We start from the raw sequence: 17,147 nt of genomic DNA, 5'->3' as shown, positions 1-17,147 counted from the left end.
AGAAAAATTAAAAAAGCAACTGAATCATTCCTAAACTACATAAATGACGAAACAATAAACCTATATCAAAATAAACACGAAAACAGGACTACCAAAAACTTCCAGACCAAACTAAAGTAACTTTTACAAAATGTCAAGCAGGAAGTAGAAAAACATCTGCCCACGTCTGATGTGCCTCTTCTGGTGCTTTCAGCCCTTTGATATGATTCCTCCAGCCTCTCCTCCTGATTGCTGATGTTTTCAGTGAGAGGGGAAGGAAAAAAGAAAGGAGGGTATTTCATCTAAGTGTGCTTAAAAGAACCAGGCTTATGGGTTAATCCAGGTTTACCCAAGCTGTCCATGTCCATGCTGGCTTTTCCATTTCATTGAACTCTTCTCAACTAGAAGTACCCCCCAGGAGGCACCAGCCATGATACTGTTGTTGATGTTGCTGCTGACATTGCCCTTGTTGTTGTTGCTGATGCTGTTGTTGCTGCTGATGTTGCTGTTAATGTTGTCGTTGCTGTCCTTGGTGCTAGTAAATTATAGAGAACAGCTAATGAGTCTTCTGATTCTACTGCAGGCTTGTTTCTAGGTGAGTCTATGACAGAATCCAACATAAACTGGGGCAGGGCGGGGCTTCAGGGGGGCTGGGAGGGCACCCTCAGGCCCCAGAATTCTGAGTTTTAAAGTCAGAATTCTGACTTTATTCTTAGAATTTGTGGCCATACCAGCCTGTCATTGCCTGATCCCGTTAGATCTCAGAAGATAAGCAGGTCTGGGTCTGGTTAGTAGGTGGATGGGAGACCACTGAGAATTCCAGGTGCCACAGTGGGATGGCAGTCACTCCAGTGGTATCTGTCATTGTGTCTTTGGGCAAGGCACTTTACCCACATTGCGTAGTATGAATGTAGTGAATGAGTGTTGGTGGTGGTCGGAGGGGCCGATGGCGCACTTTGGCAGCCTTGCTTCCGTCAGTCTGCCCCAGGGCTGCTGTGGCTACAACAGTAGCTTACCACCACTAAGTGTAGAGTGAAATAATAATCCCTTAATTCTGTAAAGTGACTTTTAGTGTCCAAAAAAGTGCTACATAAAATGGATGCATTAATAGAATTCTCAGAATTCTGACTTTAAAGTCAGAACTCCAAAAAAAAATTCACATGTGGCCCTAATCCTCTTCCATAGGCATTAAAACTACCTACCTAACTACAAAAAAGTATGTGGATTATTTATGCATGTATAGAAAATTATAACCAACCACTCGCCTATGGAGCATTTGGGGAAAAATGTTGATTTTAGGTTTTGTACAGTCACCAATAACCGAATGCAGGATACAGCAAGTCCTACAAGATACAGGATTAAATTGGACCAAAACAGTGAAAAAAATCAATACCTGATGTGAACCATTTACACCCTATGCACATCCACAAGCATGGTTCTGTAAAAAATGTAATTAAAACATCTGCTAATTTGCCTGTATGTCTTTTTTCTATATAAAAGATTACATTCATTTGATTTTGGTAGGATTATTTTTAGATAAATAATTATGATTTTACAATCATTATTGCATTTATTACTTTCATACTACCATGATTTTAAAATGGACTCCTGAGTGTGAAATAAAGGATGATAATGATGAATAAATTAAATTACATCAATAACATGAATCACATCTGCTGTGTAAATAATCAATAATACTTGTGATGCACTGAAATGAAATTTCTTAGATCATTTAAGAAAGCAGTTTACATTGTAATGGGAATTTTTACTACTTCATTTTGGAGGTCAGATTATGAACTATTGGGCCTAGAATGTAAAACATCCCTTTAATTCACCCCAAAGGAGAATTATTTGGGTTGAGGTCAAGATTCTGTAAGGAGGAAGGAGTCGCTCTCAAACACAAAGTTGGGGATGTAAAATTGTCCAATTTTTTTAATGCTCAAGCATAAAAGATCTCAGCGGTAGAGCATTACAAAAAAGCTGTTATATCAACTGGGTTTTCTTTAGAGTTTTCCCTTCTCGACCCAGATAAAGAAAAATCAAACAACCACTCATTTATTTTGTTTCTTAACAGCTTTTTCCAAAAAGAAAACCCATTGAGCAAAACATACATTGGCCCAAGAAGAAATATTTTGAGTTTTATTACATAATGGCTACTTTAAAAACTGTAAACTGATAGATACAGCAGTGCTGCCCTCTTTGGGTTAAACCAAGTTAGTACATTTGATGCCTATTGACAGGCAGTGTATAATTCAAATTTTACAAATTTTCCTTCGTTTTCTTACTTTCTCGTCAATCAAAAGGAACAAAGAGACACTGTGTCCCACTTGTATTAAATATAGAAACTTCAACCACCCTAACACGTGTGCTCTGTGAGAGCACAGCCATTCTGTGAGCTAATAATTGGTCAACATTATATTCATTTCAAAACATATGTTCACATGGAGTTATTAGATTCCTCTATTTGTCATTTATTTATTTACGAGAGTTTAGCATTTGCATGCAGGAAAAAAACTTAGTGCTTCTTATATACCACACACTGCCCAAGTTGAAACAGAATTGATTACAAATGTACAATAAGTGGTAAACTGTAAATATAAACCAGACACAATGAAATGACAAAATAGTTCCCAAACGGTGTGCCGCGGCACACTGGTGGGTCATAAAGCAAGTCCGGGTGTGCCGTGAAATTTTGTGACAACCATACATTATTATTTGGGGCCTTATAAAATCCACGTTAACAAAATCGCGGACAGAATCACGGAATTGACCAATGAAAACGGAATCCACTGTTGAACGCGGAAATGGACAGAATCGGCGTGGAACGCTGTCACCGTGAGGCAAAGAAGGTTTTTTTTATGGGGAAATGTTTCCGGGGACCGTTCATTAGATGCACCGCCCATTCCTCTCCCATCCATTAAACACCGCATAAACCACTCGAAACAGTATGAAAGCCCGTTCACCAAGGAAAGTCATAATTAAGAGATACTTAAACACATTTACAGCAGCGTGTTCATGTGGTGAGTAGCTGACACTGAGAGATGGCTGATAAGACTATCGAAGACTACTTTAGACGAGGCTTTACAAATGATGAAATACTTTGTTTGCTTGCAAATTCACATGAAATATGCTGAGTAAACGCAACCTTGAAAAGATACTAAGCAAAAAGAGGCTCTGGCGTCGAAAGGATAAAACTGATGTGGCTGAAGTAGCTCGGTTTATTAAACAACACATGGAGATTTCTGGTCAGTGCCATGGGTACAGATGGATGTACCAAAAATGTTTCTATCTCATAATTATGACTTTACTAACTCACAATTATGACTTCCTATCTCATAATTATGACTTTACTAACTCATAAGTATGACTTTACTAACTCACAATTATGACTTTACTAACTCACAATTATGACTTCCTATCTCATAATTATGACTTTACTAACTCACAATTATGACTTTACTAACTCACAATTATGACTTCCTATCTCATAATTATGACTTTACTAACTCATAATTATGACTTTACTAACTCATAATTATGACTTCACTAACTCACAATTATGACTTTTCTAACTCATAATTATGACTTTCTTTCTCATAATTATGACTTTGTTTCCCATAATTATGACTTTCCTTGGTGATTTTTTTTTTTAGTGGCGGAAACGGGCTTCCATAAAACACTACACAAATCATCACTGACTCCAAACATCCAAGCCAACCAGATTTGGAAAAAATAAAACAAATTTTATATGGCCCTAATTATTGCAATATGCAACTATACAAAAAAAATAATATTTTTTTAGTTTACTACTTTGTATGCACTCATTTCATAATACAGAGGAAAACACTATACTATACTACTATATATATATATATATATATATATATATATATATATATATATATATATATATATATATATATATATATATAGTCTGGTTGGTTCGCCATTACCATTCTCTCCGTCTGTATCTGGAAGTCCCACAGGATCTTGGCTCGGTCATTCTCTACCACCTTTGGAGGTGTTTCCCACTTTGACCTTGGGGTTTCCAGCCCATACTCTGCACAGATGTTCCTGTACACTATACCAGTCACTTGGTTATGGCGCTCCATGCAAGCTTTCCCTGCCAGCATCTTTCACTCTGCAGTTATGTGCTGGATTGTCTCATTGGCCTCTTTGCACAGTCTACACCTGGGGTCTTGTCTGGTGTGATAGATCTGGGCCTCTATTGCTCTGGTGCTCAAGGCCTGCTCCTGTGCAGCCATGATGAGTGCCTCTGTGCTGTCCTTTAGTCCGGCTCTGTCTAGCCATTGGTAGGATTTCTTGATATCCGCCACTTCAGTTATGTTTCGGTGGTACATCCCGTGTAGGGGCTTGTCCTCTTATGACGGAACCTCCAGCACCTCATCTTCTGTTCCCCATTGTCTGAGACATTCACTGAGCACGTCATCTGTTGGAGCCTTGTCCTTGATGTACTTATGGATCTTGGATGTTTCATCCTGGATAGTGGCTCTCACACTCACTAGTCCTCAGCCTACTTCCTTCCGGCTAGAGTACAGTCTCAGAGTGCTGGATTTGGGGTGGAACCCTCCATGCATGGTTAGGAGCTTTCGCGTCTTAACATCTGTGGTCTGTATCTCATCCTTTGGCCAGCTTATTATTCCTGCAGGGTATCTGATTACTGGCAGGGCGTAGCTGTTTATTGCCCAGGAATTGTTCTTGCCATTGAGCTGGCTTCTTAGGACCTGCCATACTCGTTGGAGGTATTTGGCCGTAGCCGCTTTCCTTGTCACCTCTTCGAGGTTGCCATTTGCTTGTGGGATTCCGAGGTACTTGTAACTGTCCTCAATGTCTGCTATTGTTCCTTCTGGGAGTGAGACCCATTCTGTGTGGACTACCTTCCCTCTCTTAGTCACCATCCGACCACATTTCTCTAGTCCGAATGACATCCCAATGTCTGCACTGTATATCCAGGTGGTATGGATCAGTGAGTTGATGTCTCGCTCATTCTTAGCGTACAGCTTGATGTCATCCATGTAGAGGAGGTGACTGATGGTGGCCCCGTTCCTGAGTCGGTATCCATAGCCAGTCTTGTTGATTATTTGGCTGAGGGGGTTCAGACCTATGCATAACAGCAGTGGGGACAGGGCGTTTCCTTGGAATATGCCACATTTGATGGAAACTTGTGCAAGTGGCTTGCCATTGGCTTCAAGGGTGGTTTTCCACAGCCTCATCGAGTTTGCAATGAAGGTTCTTAGAGTCCTGTTGATGTTGTATAGCTCCAGGCATTCAATGATCCAAGTATGTGGCATTGAGTCGTAGGCCTTCTTGTAATCAATCCAGGCAGTGCTCAGGTTAGTATGTCGGGTTCTGCAGTCTCGAGCGACTGTTCTGTCTACCAGGAGCTGGTGTTTGGCACCTCTGGTATCTTAACCAATTCCCTTCTGAGCTGTGCTCATGTATTGATCCATGTGCCCGCTTATCTTATGGTGCCGGACATGAGCTTCCACGTTGTGGAGAGGCAGGTTATTGGGCGATAAATGGATGGGACTGTACCCTTTGAGGGATCCTTCAGGATCAGGATTGTGCGCCCTTCGGTTAACCATTCAGGGTGGTTCCCATCTCTCAGCAGCTGGTTCATTTGTGCTGCCAAGCGCTCGTGGAGTGCCGTGAGTTTCTTAAGCCAGTAGGCATGTATCATGTCAGGGCCTGGTGCTGTCCAGTTTTTCATACCTGAGGCTCTTTCTTGGACGTCTGCCACTGTGATGGTAACTGGATTCTGTTCAGGGGGGTTGCTGTGGTCCTCTCTCAGAGCCACCAGCCACTGTGCATCACTGTTGTGTGCTGCCTCCTTCTCCCATATGCCTTTCCAGTACTGTTTAGTTTCCAGCCTTGGTGGGTCTGCTCTGTTATTGTTACCCTGCCACTGAGCGTACACTTTCGCTGGTTGAGTTGTGAACAGACGATTTACTCGTCTGGCTTCGTTGTCTCTCGTGTATCTCTTTAGGCGGCTGGCCAAGGCTTGGAGCCTTTGTTTGGCAGTTTCCAATGCTTCAGGTATGGGCATCTGGCTGTACCTTTTGGGTAAAAAAAAAGACAAGCAAACAAAGTAATATATATATATGCATACATTTTAGCTATTATTTCACATTTCAAGCTGATAAAGTAAATAGTGCACATTCCTTTACAAAAACCTATCAACTCTTAGGTAAACCATTCAAATTATAATTCAAGTTGGAATGATTATAATTTATAATTTCACACGTATCTCTCCCCAAAAATTAAACTGGGTGCTATTGTTTAAACATGCAGTATTTATTTATTGAAAAGAAGGGGAGCAGCCCATGAACAGTTGAAGCTCCCACTGTGCAGCATATGGAGGGTGCAAAGTGGCATTAAAGTGCAGTGAAGTTGGTTAAGCAGGTAAAAGCAAGTTACAAATAGGAAAGAACAAGGATAGAAAAGACACAGAAGAACATGGTATGGGCATAGAAGACTAAACTGGTGACTTTCATTGCTGGTGTAATAAACACAATGACGTTAATCAAGTCAAAAACAGAAAGAAAAGAAAAGTAACACATAATGTACTTTCAATAGTTTGCCGGTTTTTAATATAAACTAAATAGCTATGTAAATCGATACAACTTATCATCACTTTAATAAAAAACAAAAACAATATATATATTGTTCTGAATCTGGTCAAAACATTGAAAAATTTACACACTTTTTTTTAATTGTGATTAGTTGCTAAATAACTCCCAGTGTCTCATGACCCCAAATGGGATCCTGACCCCAAGGTTGAGAATCCCTGTAGTAGAAAGTAACAATGATACAATGATCTATCTATAATGCAAGAAGTGTGTGTGTGTGTGTGTGTGTGTGTGTGTGTGTGTGTGTGTGTGTGTGTTTTAAGCAAAGGAACTCATTCAGGCTGTTAGGGTGTTTAGATTATGTTTAAAGGGTGAGACCAGAAAGGGGCATGTGAACAGAGAAGCAGTGACAGCAGTATCCTTTGACGTATAGAAAGCTTATGATGTGGAGGGAGGGGCTATCATGATAAATCTGCACAGGATGGAAGTCAAGGGGAGTGATGGACTTTCACAGAGAAATGACAATACAAGTTAAAGTTGGTGGGAAACTATCAACCAGCCCTGTTTTCAGTTCTGATAAATAATATTTATTATTTAATACATCAGGAGGCAAAGGAAGCTCTTTGTTCTCAGATGATAGAGTAACTATGGAAAAGAGGGATTGTATCACAAGGACATAAGGGGCATCCAGCAGATTGAAGTGTGATATAACTAAGGTTTGGGATGATGTGAGAGTTAATCATTTAGAGCGAGTGGACAGTTTCAAATTCCCAGGGACACACCGATGCAATAAAAACATGGGAGGCAGGTGGAGGATAAATGAAGGAAAGTGATAAAGGTAATGAGCTGTCTGGCAGGGATGAATGGGGAACAAACAGTAGCTAAATCATCTACACAGCACTAGTCAGGTAGAAGCTTGACTTTGGGGGTAAGGTCTATGGATCAGAAGCATAATTGGTACAAATGGGGTGAGAATGGGAAAGAATTCAGTGGAGTGCTCTGAGGGTCTGTCTATAGAGGTGCACTTAGAACATTACCAGTAAGAGCAGTCCCAGTAGAAGCAGGAGAATTTTCACACAGGCTAACTGTTGGATCAGCCTAAAGGTGAGTTTTTGGTGTAAGTCGTTATAATAATTACTAGTATTAATGTCAAAGCAGCTTTATTTACACGTTGGTCAAGCCTACATTCTTTTTTCCCCCAGTTTATTTGTTAGTTTCAGTCTAACAAAAAAATATTCAAACATAAACCACAATACAACAGGACTAAAAGAGGCAAAAGCAAAAATGCTTATATGCCCAACATAAATAACATTCAAGTAAGTTACATTTTCCAATAATACATGCAAAAGAAGCATTCAACAATTACAAAACAAAAATAATTAGACGCAGTCTCTGGGGTAATGTGCTTGGTATTTATTATCCTTTAACTGAAATCATGTCGTTTAATGTTTTTCATTGATTTTTCTTTTTACGTTTCCTTACAGGAGGAAGAGAAGCAGCGTCTCCGGAAAGAGTTAGAAGATTCTAAAGATATGGCCAGGAGACGCTCGCTTGGCAATATCAAGTTCCTTGGCGAGTTATTTCAACTTAAAATGCACGCAGAGGTCGTCATACACGACTATCATAAAGCGTCTTAAAAACCATGACAATGAGTCCCTGGAGGTTCTGTGCAAACTACTATCCACCATCAGCAAGGACCTAGACTTTAAAAAGGAGAAGGTACGACACACAAATGCAGAACACACAATCTGACAGCCTTTTATTTTTTTTTTAGCTATCACTGAAAAGGCTTTTTGTTTTCCGTTTAAGCAGTTAATTTTATATCCACTAAAAGATTGCCTCACTGTTTCTTTTAATGGTTTCTACAAACCTAAATGAATGGGACTATTTGTTACCTTTGGACAGGGTTTGGTGTCAATTATATTTTTTAGTTACAATTACATTTTCAATTATCCATGGTCAATTACAATTCATTTGCGTTTACAGTGACCAGCATTTTTACAATTACAATTGAATAGCAATTGTTTTTTTTATCCTCAGAAAGTCAATTAGAATTATGTTCTCAATTACTAAATTTAAATTACAATTAATCACAGTTGCTGAGCCTCACATAAATAACCTAAAAAAAGTCAACCTTCCTCTTGTGTTAGCTTTTTCCTAAATCAGGTGTAAAATACACTAAAAACAAATCAAATAATTTCATTCCAATCTATTGGCTACCTTGTTACGCTTCCTAATCAATGAAAATACTGGTTTTAATATGTTTAGTGTGGCTGTCTGAGCCAGTTGTGTCAGTATACCCCTCGATTTTAATTTTTTTTCCAATGGTAAAATGTGAGAAAGCTTGCTATGTTTTTTTAATAATTATTCACTACATATGTGAAGAACTGTACAGACACCTGTAACATGGTTCCCCAGTTTTGCGTTAAATTATTATTGACAACTTTTTCAGGGCAATTACAATTACGAAGTCAATTATCTAACCACATACAATTTCATTACAATTACGACAGCAACAAATTTGTAATATTACAATTATAATTACGCCATAACTGTAATTATCAATTTCACAATTACAATTAGAATTGACCAGTGCTTCCATCAGACGGAGGAAATAGTTAAAGAAGAAAATTACCTTTAAAATGTATACTTTTATAACCACTGTTTGTAGAGCTGACATCAGTGCAAAACAGCTTTGTACATTCTTTAAATGACATTAGCTTCAAGTTGACCTTTTTATCCATAGTATAAATTCCTCTGCACAGTGTAAACCAGATACTTGGACCATTTGTTTTAGTCCTGATTTGATCACGTCTTACAGCCTGTTAGTGAACTTCAGGTTTTATAAATTCATCAATACTGTCCCTATAGATACCTATGGCAGATGAGATTTTTGAAAATAACAGATGAAAAAAACAAAATAAAATACTGTGTAATATCCTACAATGTTCATTGAAATACATTAATATTTTTAATTGAGAACACACAAAGTGCTTCCTTCTCACCTGAGCAGTGGGTGCAGAATTTGAGCTGTGTCAGGCATTTCTTTGAGTAAGTTAAACACTTTTGTTTGTTTTAGTCCTTTCTTGATTTGCTTTATCTGGCTAAGTCTGTGTCCAATTACCTGTAAAATATAGTTTGACATTAAAAGTTAAAAAAAAAATATATAGACAAATTACAAAGATATGAAACATAATAAAGTCAATTTTCAACTAGTCTCGCCGCACGTTGCAGAAGCTGCTGGAACAACCAATAGCGAATTTGCACATTCAGATGAGGCAGGTCCCAGGAGGAACCCAGGTTGTTTGGATCATCCCTCTGCTGCTCTGTCAAAATGTCATCTCCATCACGCTTGACAGTAAAAACAGCAATGATACAAAAACCGCAAAAATCATTTCACTGTGAAAATCTGTCAATAAAACTGATACCTACACTTCTGTGTTAAAAAAAAACAAAAAAAAAAAACTATTAAAAATTAACTTAAGTTAACTATAGTTCTCTACTTTGCCACTTAAAGCTCTTCAAATGACAAACTCTACATTTCCATCCACCATCCATTTTCTGACCCACTTGTTCCTGTTTTTCTGACCCCCAGGGTCTGCCGGTGCCTATCTTTGATTCACACAGGGCATTAGGTGGGGGTACACTCTGGATAGGGCACCAGTCTTGATAAGAGTCAATGATGGTAATAGAGTGAATGCCTTTTAAGATATTCTGCATCATATAAAGTAGGCGACTCACGTGGATTTACTTACTAATTTTAGTGATATTTTATCATTCAATTAAGTAGTAAAATAAGCAATAACTACACTATAACATGTTGTAGTGTCATCAAACTCACAGCTCACATAAATGAACTCCTCTTGATTATACTACAACACTTAGTTTGATTAAATGTGCTTTAGGTTTTACAATTTGCTGTCATATAATTTCAGGGTTTTCTTTACTACCATAGGCTGCAGGGTCACAAAAACATCATCACATATACTCCATATCATGTTGTTTACACTACATCACTAGATTTGGGAATTTTTTCTTCAGGATTTCTTTTACCTATACAAAAAACAACATAAATTCTCTCTTATACATTTTTTAGTAGCAGTACTCTTTTAAGCAATACTAAGACATAGCTTGGAAACTGTGTTGATTTTTATTTTGCCATATGGCAAATCAAAAGACACATCTTACATCTTTAACTCAATTGAGAAAAAAAAAAAAGAAAAAAACTTTTATTAAACATTCTAGTATAAAACGCATATACTGTACAGCTTCTTATATAGCTTCATCACACTGTATTAGTAACATAAGTAATATGTAAAATAAAACAAAATTTTGGAATCTAAAATAATTGAGATTTGTTAGGTATTTACATGAAGAAACAAAACATTTAAAACTCCAAATAACTAGAGAACAGGTAGATGTGTTTTTGCAATTGCAATACAGTTATACAAAGAGCCTTAAGGAATACACAAGTACTTGTATACTCACCACAAACCTCCAGAGCACCTACAAAAAGTGTTTATGGGGAATACGTTTGATTTACTTCTTGTTTTGTGATATGCCCAGGATAAAAAACAAGCCATCGACAGAGAATACAGTAAGTGCATTTCTCAGGTGGAGCAACCCAAAAGGGGAAATTTGCCTTTTCACATGTATTAATTAAAAGGAATATTATCAGTTATCACATTAAGGCCAATAAAACACAATAATGTGTACATTAAAATTCAACCAATTCTGTTGCAGCATGACACACAGCCTTTTATTTTAGATATTGAGAGTTGTACGCACACTTTTTAACCCTTGCCTGGCCACCTGCTCTCTTGCACTCATGGTGCTGTGATTTCATTGGTACAACTGGTCAGCAGGATCCTTTGTATTGAGAATTACTCTTGTGTAAACTTCAATTACCTTTTAAAGAGGTTGTAGGAAATTGATTAAGATAACATAACAGGTGATTTAGAAACAAAATGTAATACAGTAAGTATCAATATGTTTAAAAATAGATTGTACTTTTTAGAAATGATTAGTTGATCTAAATGTCACACTCAAGACTTTCTGACAAGGAAATCTAATTCAAAATCATTAAAGCACAACAATTGTACATAACTACGTTTAACAAGTAAACAAGCTTACCTCTCCTATCAGAAGTTTGTGAGGCCTCAAACTCTGAAATTCCCTCTGTCAGAGGGTGACCTTCAGCTTCTGGTCATTATTTCTCACAACAGAAAGGACAACTTCAGTTAGTTTGCTGTTACCAAGACAGTCCACCTATGAATAACAAAACTGTTATAACTTTAAACATCATTCACCAAGTCATTTGAATAAAAGCTTATTCACTCACTGCCATAATCCAGGCTTTAAAATTACAATGAATAGAAATGTATCAGCTGCTATATTTATAAATCAGCAAAACGTACCTCTTTTGAAAGCTTGGTCTCTTCACTTGTGACTGTTTTGTTGCTGCTCCTCCTATCCTTTGTCTTCTGACCTTTGCCAGTGTTTTGAGCAGATTTTGCTCTCTTTGGAACAGGAACAGTTGATGGAGTTGTGAAATATTTGGAGATTCCAGTGTGGGGCTTGTCCCCTTCTCTCTTTGCCCAACCTTCCTTAGATTATGTGATGTCTTTTGAGTTCCCTTGTTTGAAGATTAACTTTTCAGTGAGAACATAAAACAAGGTGTGTTCTCAGTACCTTCCCAGCAGAGTGCCATATATTTTTATAAGGCATTTGGCTGGTGTCAGCCATCTCTGCTTTTTTAGGATTGAGTGCTTGATGATACCAAGCCATCTCTCCACATGGCAGTTTGTGTCCTTTGTTTTCCTTGAACCAAAGTTATTTTCATCCTTGTCTGATGCATACTTTTTCAAATCTCCCAACAACAGTCCACTCCAAAGTGAAAGAATTCCCAGGTAGCTTTCAAAAAGGATGTCAACAATGCCAGGGCAGTAATATGGATTACCAGTAAATTGAGCTTGGACATCCTCTTTTCCAAGGTTATGTTTGACCTCCTTCAGGAGATCAGCCAATAATAAGGCTTTTCTTTTTTCTTCATCATCTTCCTCCTGAGCAAGTTGGCTGTCCTCCAACTTCTCTGGCTTATCCTTGTCAGGTGTCTTTCCTTTCTTTATTAATACCTGCATGACTTTCAGATTAAGAAGGAGACTATTGCTATTGTGTTTTCAACATGAAACACTGCACAGTGACTGGAAGATGTTGAGGGTATCAGTCCAATCTTGTGTTTTGCAACCTGGCAAATGCAAAGGTTGCAAAAGCTCTTTTCTTCACATGTGCAACACGTTGAACATATTCATGTCCTTCCATGTTATCTGTCATGAACAAATAGCAAATGCCCTGTCCAGGTAGATGAAAATGCTCTCCTTGTTGGAGGACAGAAGAACACTATTTATTAGTGCCCAACTCTAGTCGGTTTCAACCTGATGAACTTTGTGTATTGTGTATTGTGACAGGTGTCAGAGAAACTGTATAAGCCAGAATGTGATGGGTGGTACTGAGTGTTCATTAGTGAGCATCTCACAGAATGGAAGGGGAGGTGCATCCCAACCACCTCCAGGAAGAGTGAGAGAATAATAAAGAAGTCTCCTGGTCTGACCTGGAACTTTGGATGCAACATTACCTGTAGCATCTCGGTACAAGGCCAGTGAGTCTTATTTCTCAGATGTTGTACAATAATGCTGATCCCAGTTTCTGTATACAGATGTACACAAAATGTCACATTCCTTGGTGATTTTTTGGTGTGATGTACATTTTGCATGAACACATCATCATTAATTCTTCTACTTTTGCTGAATTCTGACCTAATGACTTTCAGAACACTCTTATTCAGACTTCAGGTTATGTTTCCAGAAATAAGTTCAGCAACAAGTGTTTTGTTAGTTTGGAAAAGAAAAGTTGACTCACTCCCTTGCAATCCTCCCTCTTATTCTATATACACTACTGGTCTAAATTTCCTCTGACTTTTTTATGTTTTATTTCTCCCCTTTGTGGAACAGATATTTTAGATGTTGTGTTTCCAAACGGCTTTCTTTTCATTTAAAAATGTATATTGCAGGAAGGAAAAGTACAAACTGCACTAATATTCAAATATGGGCTTTTGATTTTTCGGCTGTGAGTTGGTTTGATGTGCTGAAAGCAAGAGTACAGCAGGAAGCTGTTGTATAAAATATTGGTTCAAGGTCTTCTCAGTTTCATTAAACCTTAACGAGGAAGAATTTTCTGCCATTTCTTTTGTTTTATTGTAATGGTGATCTTTTTTCATACCACTGGCAGCTTCATCCATTGGTCTATGTTTTGTTAAAATTGGGCTTCAGTTTGTTTGTCATCTTCTTCACAGTTTTTCGCGTCTTCATCGGTGACATTGTCTCCTGCTTGATTGTTTTTCTGACGTGACTTTTCTTGTTCTTTTTTTAGTTTTCTTTCTCCCATGATTTCTTTTTCTACTTCGTCTATATCTTCCTGTCCTTTTGACTTTTCCTGTTGTGGGCTTATCAAATCCCTGACTCCTCTGATTTTTGGTCCAAACTACCCAGAGCCAATGGCATTTTTTTGGATCACCTTTATCAAATAGGAATAAAGAAATTTCTGACTGTATTTCTGAAGAATAATCTGTCTTTTGGCTTCTAATGTTTTTAGTCTTCAATCATTTGACCAGGGATGCTATTCCACTAGCATTTGCCCATAAATCTTTCCTTTTTTCTTTTTTTTACTCTCCCCATTGTCTCCAATTAAAGGCCTGTAGCCTAGGGAAAGGAAAAGCTGAAACCTTTCATGGACATTATGTGATTTCTGTCTTAAAGACTTAGGACAGGGATTAAAAAGGATTAAAAAAAGAAAGAAAAGAAAAACTACAATTTTCACCAACAGTTATTAGATCTATCAAAATATAACTTGATGCAAAATTAATAAGAAACAGCTTTTTTGTTAGTCAATAACAAGAATTTCTAATGTGAAAAACAATTCAAAATGTGGCTGTAGACAGCTTAAAGACTATGTCAGAAAATCAATTGGATACAAAGTCACAACACAAATTCAATACTCACCAAGCATACAAGCATAGCATATTGATAACAAGTATTCAAATGACAAGGAAAAACAAAAGAATTGTTCTTACCAGTGAAATCATGTGCATATTTCCAAATGAATGAAAGGGAAAAGTACTGATGAACTTCTTATCTCTTCAAAAAAGTATGTTTTCCTCACTGATCACTCAAAAGGTATTGCTGCACTGACCTTAATAGATGGCTGCTCATGATTGGCTAGTGCTTAATCACATGCACTAAGCATCTTTTATCTGATTGGTTGCAAGGCAGTGGCCATGAGGCAGTCATATTAGTATTGCTTAAAAGAGACCCCTACTGTCCAAATGAAGTACTGCTACTAAACAATGTATAAGAGATAAATTATGTTGTTTTTTCTATAGGTAAAAGAAATCCTCAAGCAAAAATTCCCAAATCTAGAGCTGTAGTGTAAACAATATGATATGGAGTATATGTGATGATGTTTTTGAGACCCTGCAGCCTATAGTAGTGACTTTATTGATAATTATAAAGAAAACCCTGAAATTGTATGAAAGCAAATTGTAAAACCTAAAGCACATTTATTGAAACTTAGTGTTGTAGTATAATCAAGAGGAGTTCATTTATGTGTGTTGTAAGTTTGATGACACTACAACATGTCTTTGTAATCCAACAGGACTCTGTGAAACATGCAATTCCCCAACAATAGTGATCCATGTGTTGCTTATGTGTTACTGTAATGAAAGGAGAAATTAGATGATGGAGGACATGACAAGAGTTGGTATCAGAGGAAATGAGTTACATTCTGGAGTGTGGAAAGATTGGACACAAATGTTAACAACTGATAGGGAAAATCCATCCATTTTTAGCCTGTTTGCTACTTTTTCATGGTTGTGGGGTGAAAGGGAAAATCCAGAGCAATATATAGAGAGAGTTGTGACAACTCCGTTCACTCTAATGGTTTGATTTTTTTTTTACAGCAATGGCGGCTCATGGAGCCTCACAATTGTTCCCGGAAGTGATCAGTTTACTATTGTAGCCAATGAAGCTATAGCGGATTAGACGGTTTGTGATGCACTTTTGAATAGTAAGACGTTGTTGTTGTTATTATTATTATTATTATTATTATTATTATTATTATTATTATTATTATTATTATTATTATTATTATTATCAGCGTATCTAAACCCATTAACGTGTGCATTAAGGCATGTTAGTGGATTATCCCCCGCTAATTGAGTAGATTTGCATTTTTATCTTTATTTTTTGTATTTTCATTTTTTATTACTATTATTATCATTTTTTTCTTTGTGAGGTACACTGTTGTTGTTTTCATGTTCAAAAAAATAAAAATAAAAAATCTAAATTCTTTTTAGAAAATCAATGAATCAATAGCAGATACACAGATTTTACTTCACACAGTTTCATCTACCCACATAAGGTACATATCTTCTTTTTCTTTTTTTTTTATAAAACAATAAGCTTTTCAATTGTGTTTGTGGAAAAAGTGCAAATGAAGTGTTTGAATATGATCGCCTCACAGATTTTTTTTTCTCCTGATTTTTTTATTTCTTATTTTTTAGATTGCTCCTGCTGACTTTGGCTAACAATTTCTTTCTCTTCGGTTGGGAAGCCATACATTTTCCCTGCTTTTTCGGAAAGAGTGGAGCATCCCCATACAGCAGAGTAAACTGCAAAGTTATTAATGTTTCTGACTTTGTAAAACATTTATTTAATGAATTTATCTTGGTACATAAGTGCATAGTAAAAAAATATAATGTCTTTTTTTATATATGTATGAACATAATAAATATGTTTTCAATGTGTCCTGTCTGGATGTGGTGTTTTTTAATGATCCCCCCCTTTTTTTTTTTTTTTTTTTTTTTTAAATTAAATTAAACAAAAATCAAAGCAATATATCCTGTATACAATACATATTAACACATTTTTTAACCAATATAATGTTGGCCTTAACGACGTAAAAAAAAAGCAGGTAAGCTGTTTACACTAATTATTAATACGAATTTACATTAGAAAAAAAAAAAAAAAAAAAAAAAATATATATATATTTATGGAAGTACTTAATTGTATATACACATACATATGACTGTGTACTGTATAAATAATGTCAATCAATGCAGTTATTGATGACAAAAGACTGAAAATCCCAGTTATGTCACTAGGAATCAATGGATTCGGAATCGCCTCTTTTTTTATAGTGACACTCTTTCCTATATGAAGATTTTGGAAGGCTCTAATAACAAAAAGGCTTTGAAAACTATAAGTATTTGTTCAAAATACAATATATTTGAAATTGCATATTCATGCGATTGTATATTGTGGTCTACCCCCTGGCAGATTTAGTTTTTTCTGTGTACATTAGTATACTTGAAAAAAAAAAGAAAAAAAAAAAAAAAAAGAAAGTCTCAAAATGAGAGTGAATTACAACAGCAGGAGGCGGTAATGCAACTGCAAATGAATACAAGCCGCGGTTAAACAACAAAGAAGAAGAAAAGTCTCGCGAGATCTAAATAGATCATTATGA

At 36.8% G+C, this 17,147-nt stretch overlaps 1 pseudogene; it reads left to right on the top strand.

Moving 5' to 3' along the window:
* The first annotated feature begins 696 nt into the window (after positions 1–696).
* On the top strand, positions 697–814 carry LOC114472793 (uncharacterized; annotated as a pseudogene).
* The last annotated feature ends 16,333 nt before the right edge of the window (positions 815–17,147 follow it).

The sequence above is a fragment of the Gouania willdenowi genome, chromosome 1 (genome assembly GCF_900634775.1).
Source record: "Gouania willdenowi chromosome 1, fGouWil2.1, whole genome shotgun sequence".
NCBI lineage: Eukaryota > Metazoa > Chordata > Actinopteri > Blenniiformes > Gobiesocidae > Gouania > Gouania willdenowi.
Note: the sequence above shows the minus strand (reverse complement) of the source record. Positions and strands in the feature narration are given on the sequence as shown.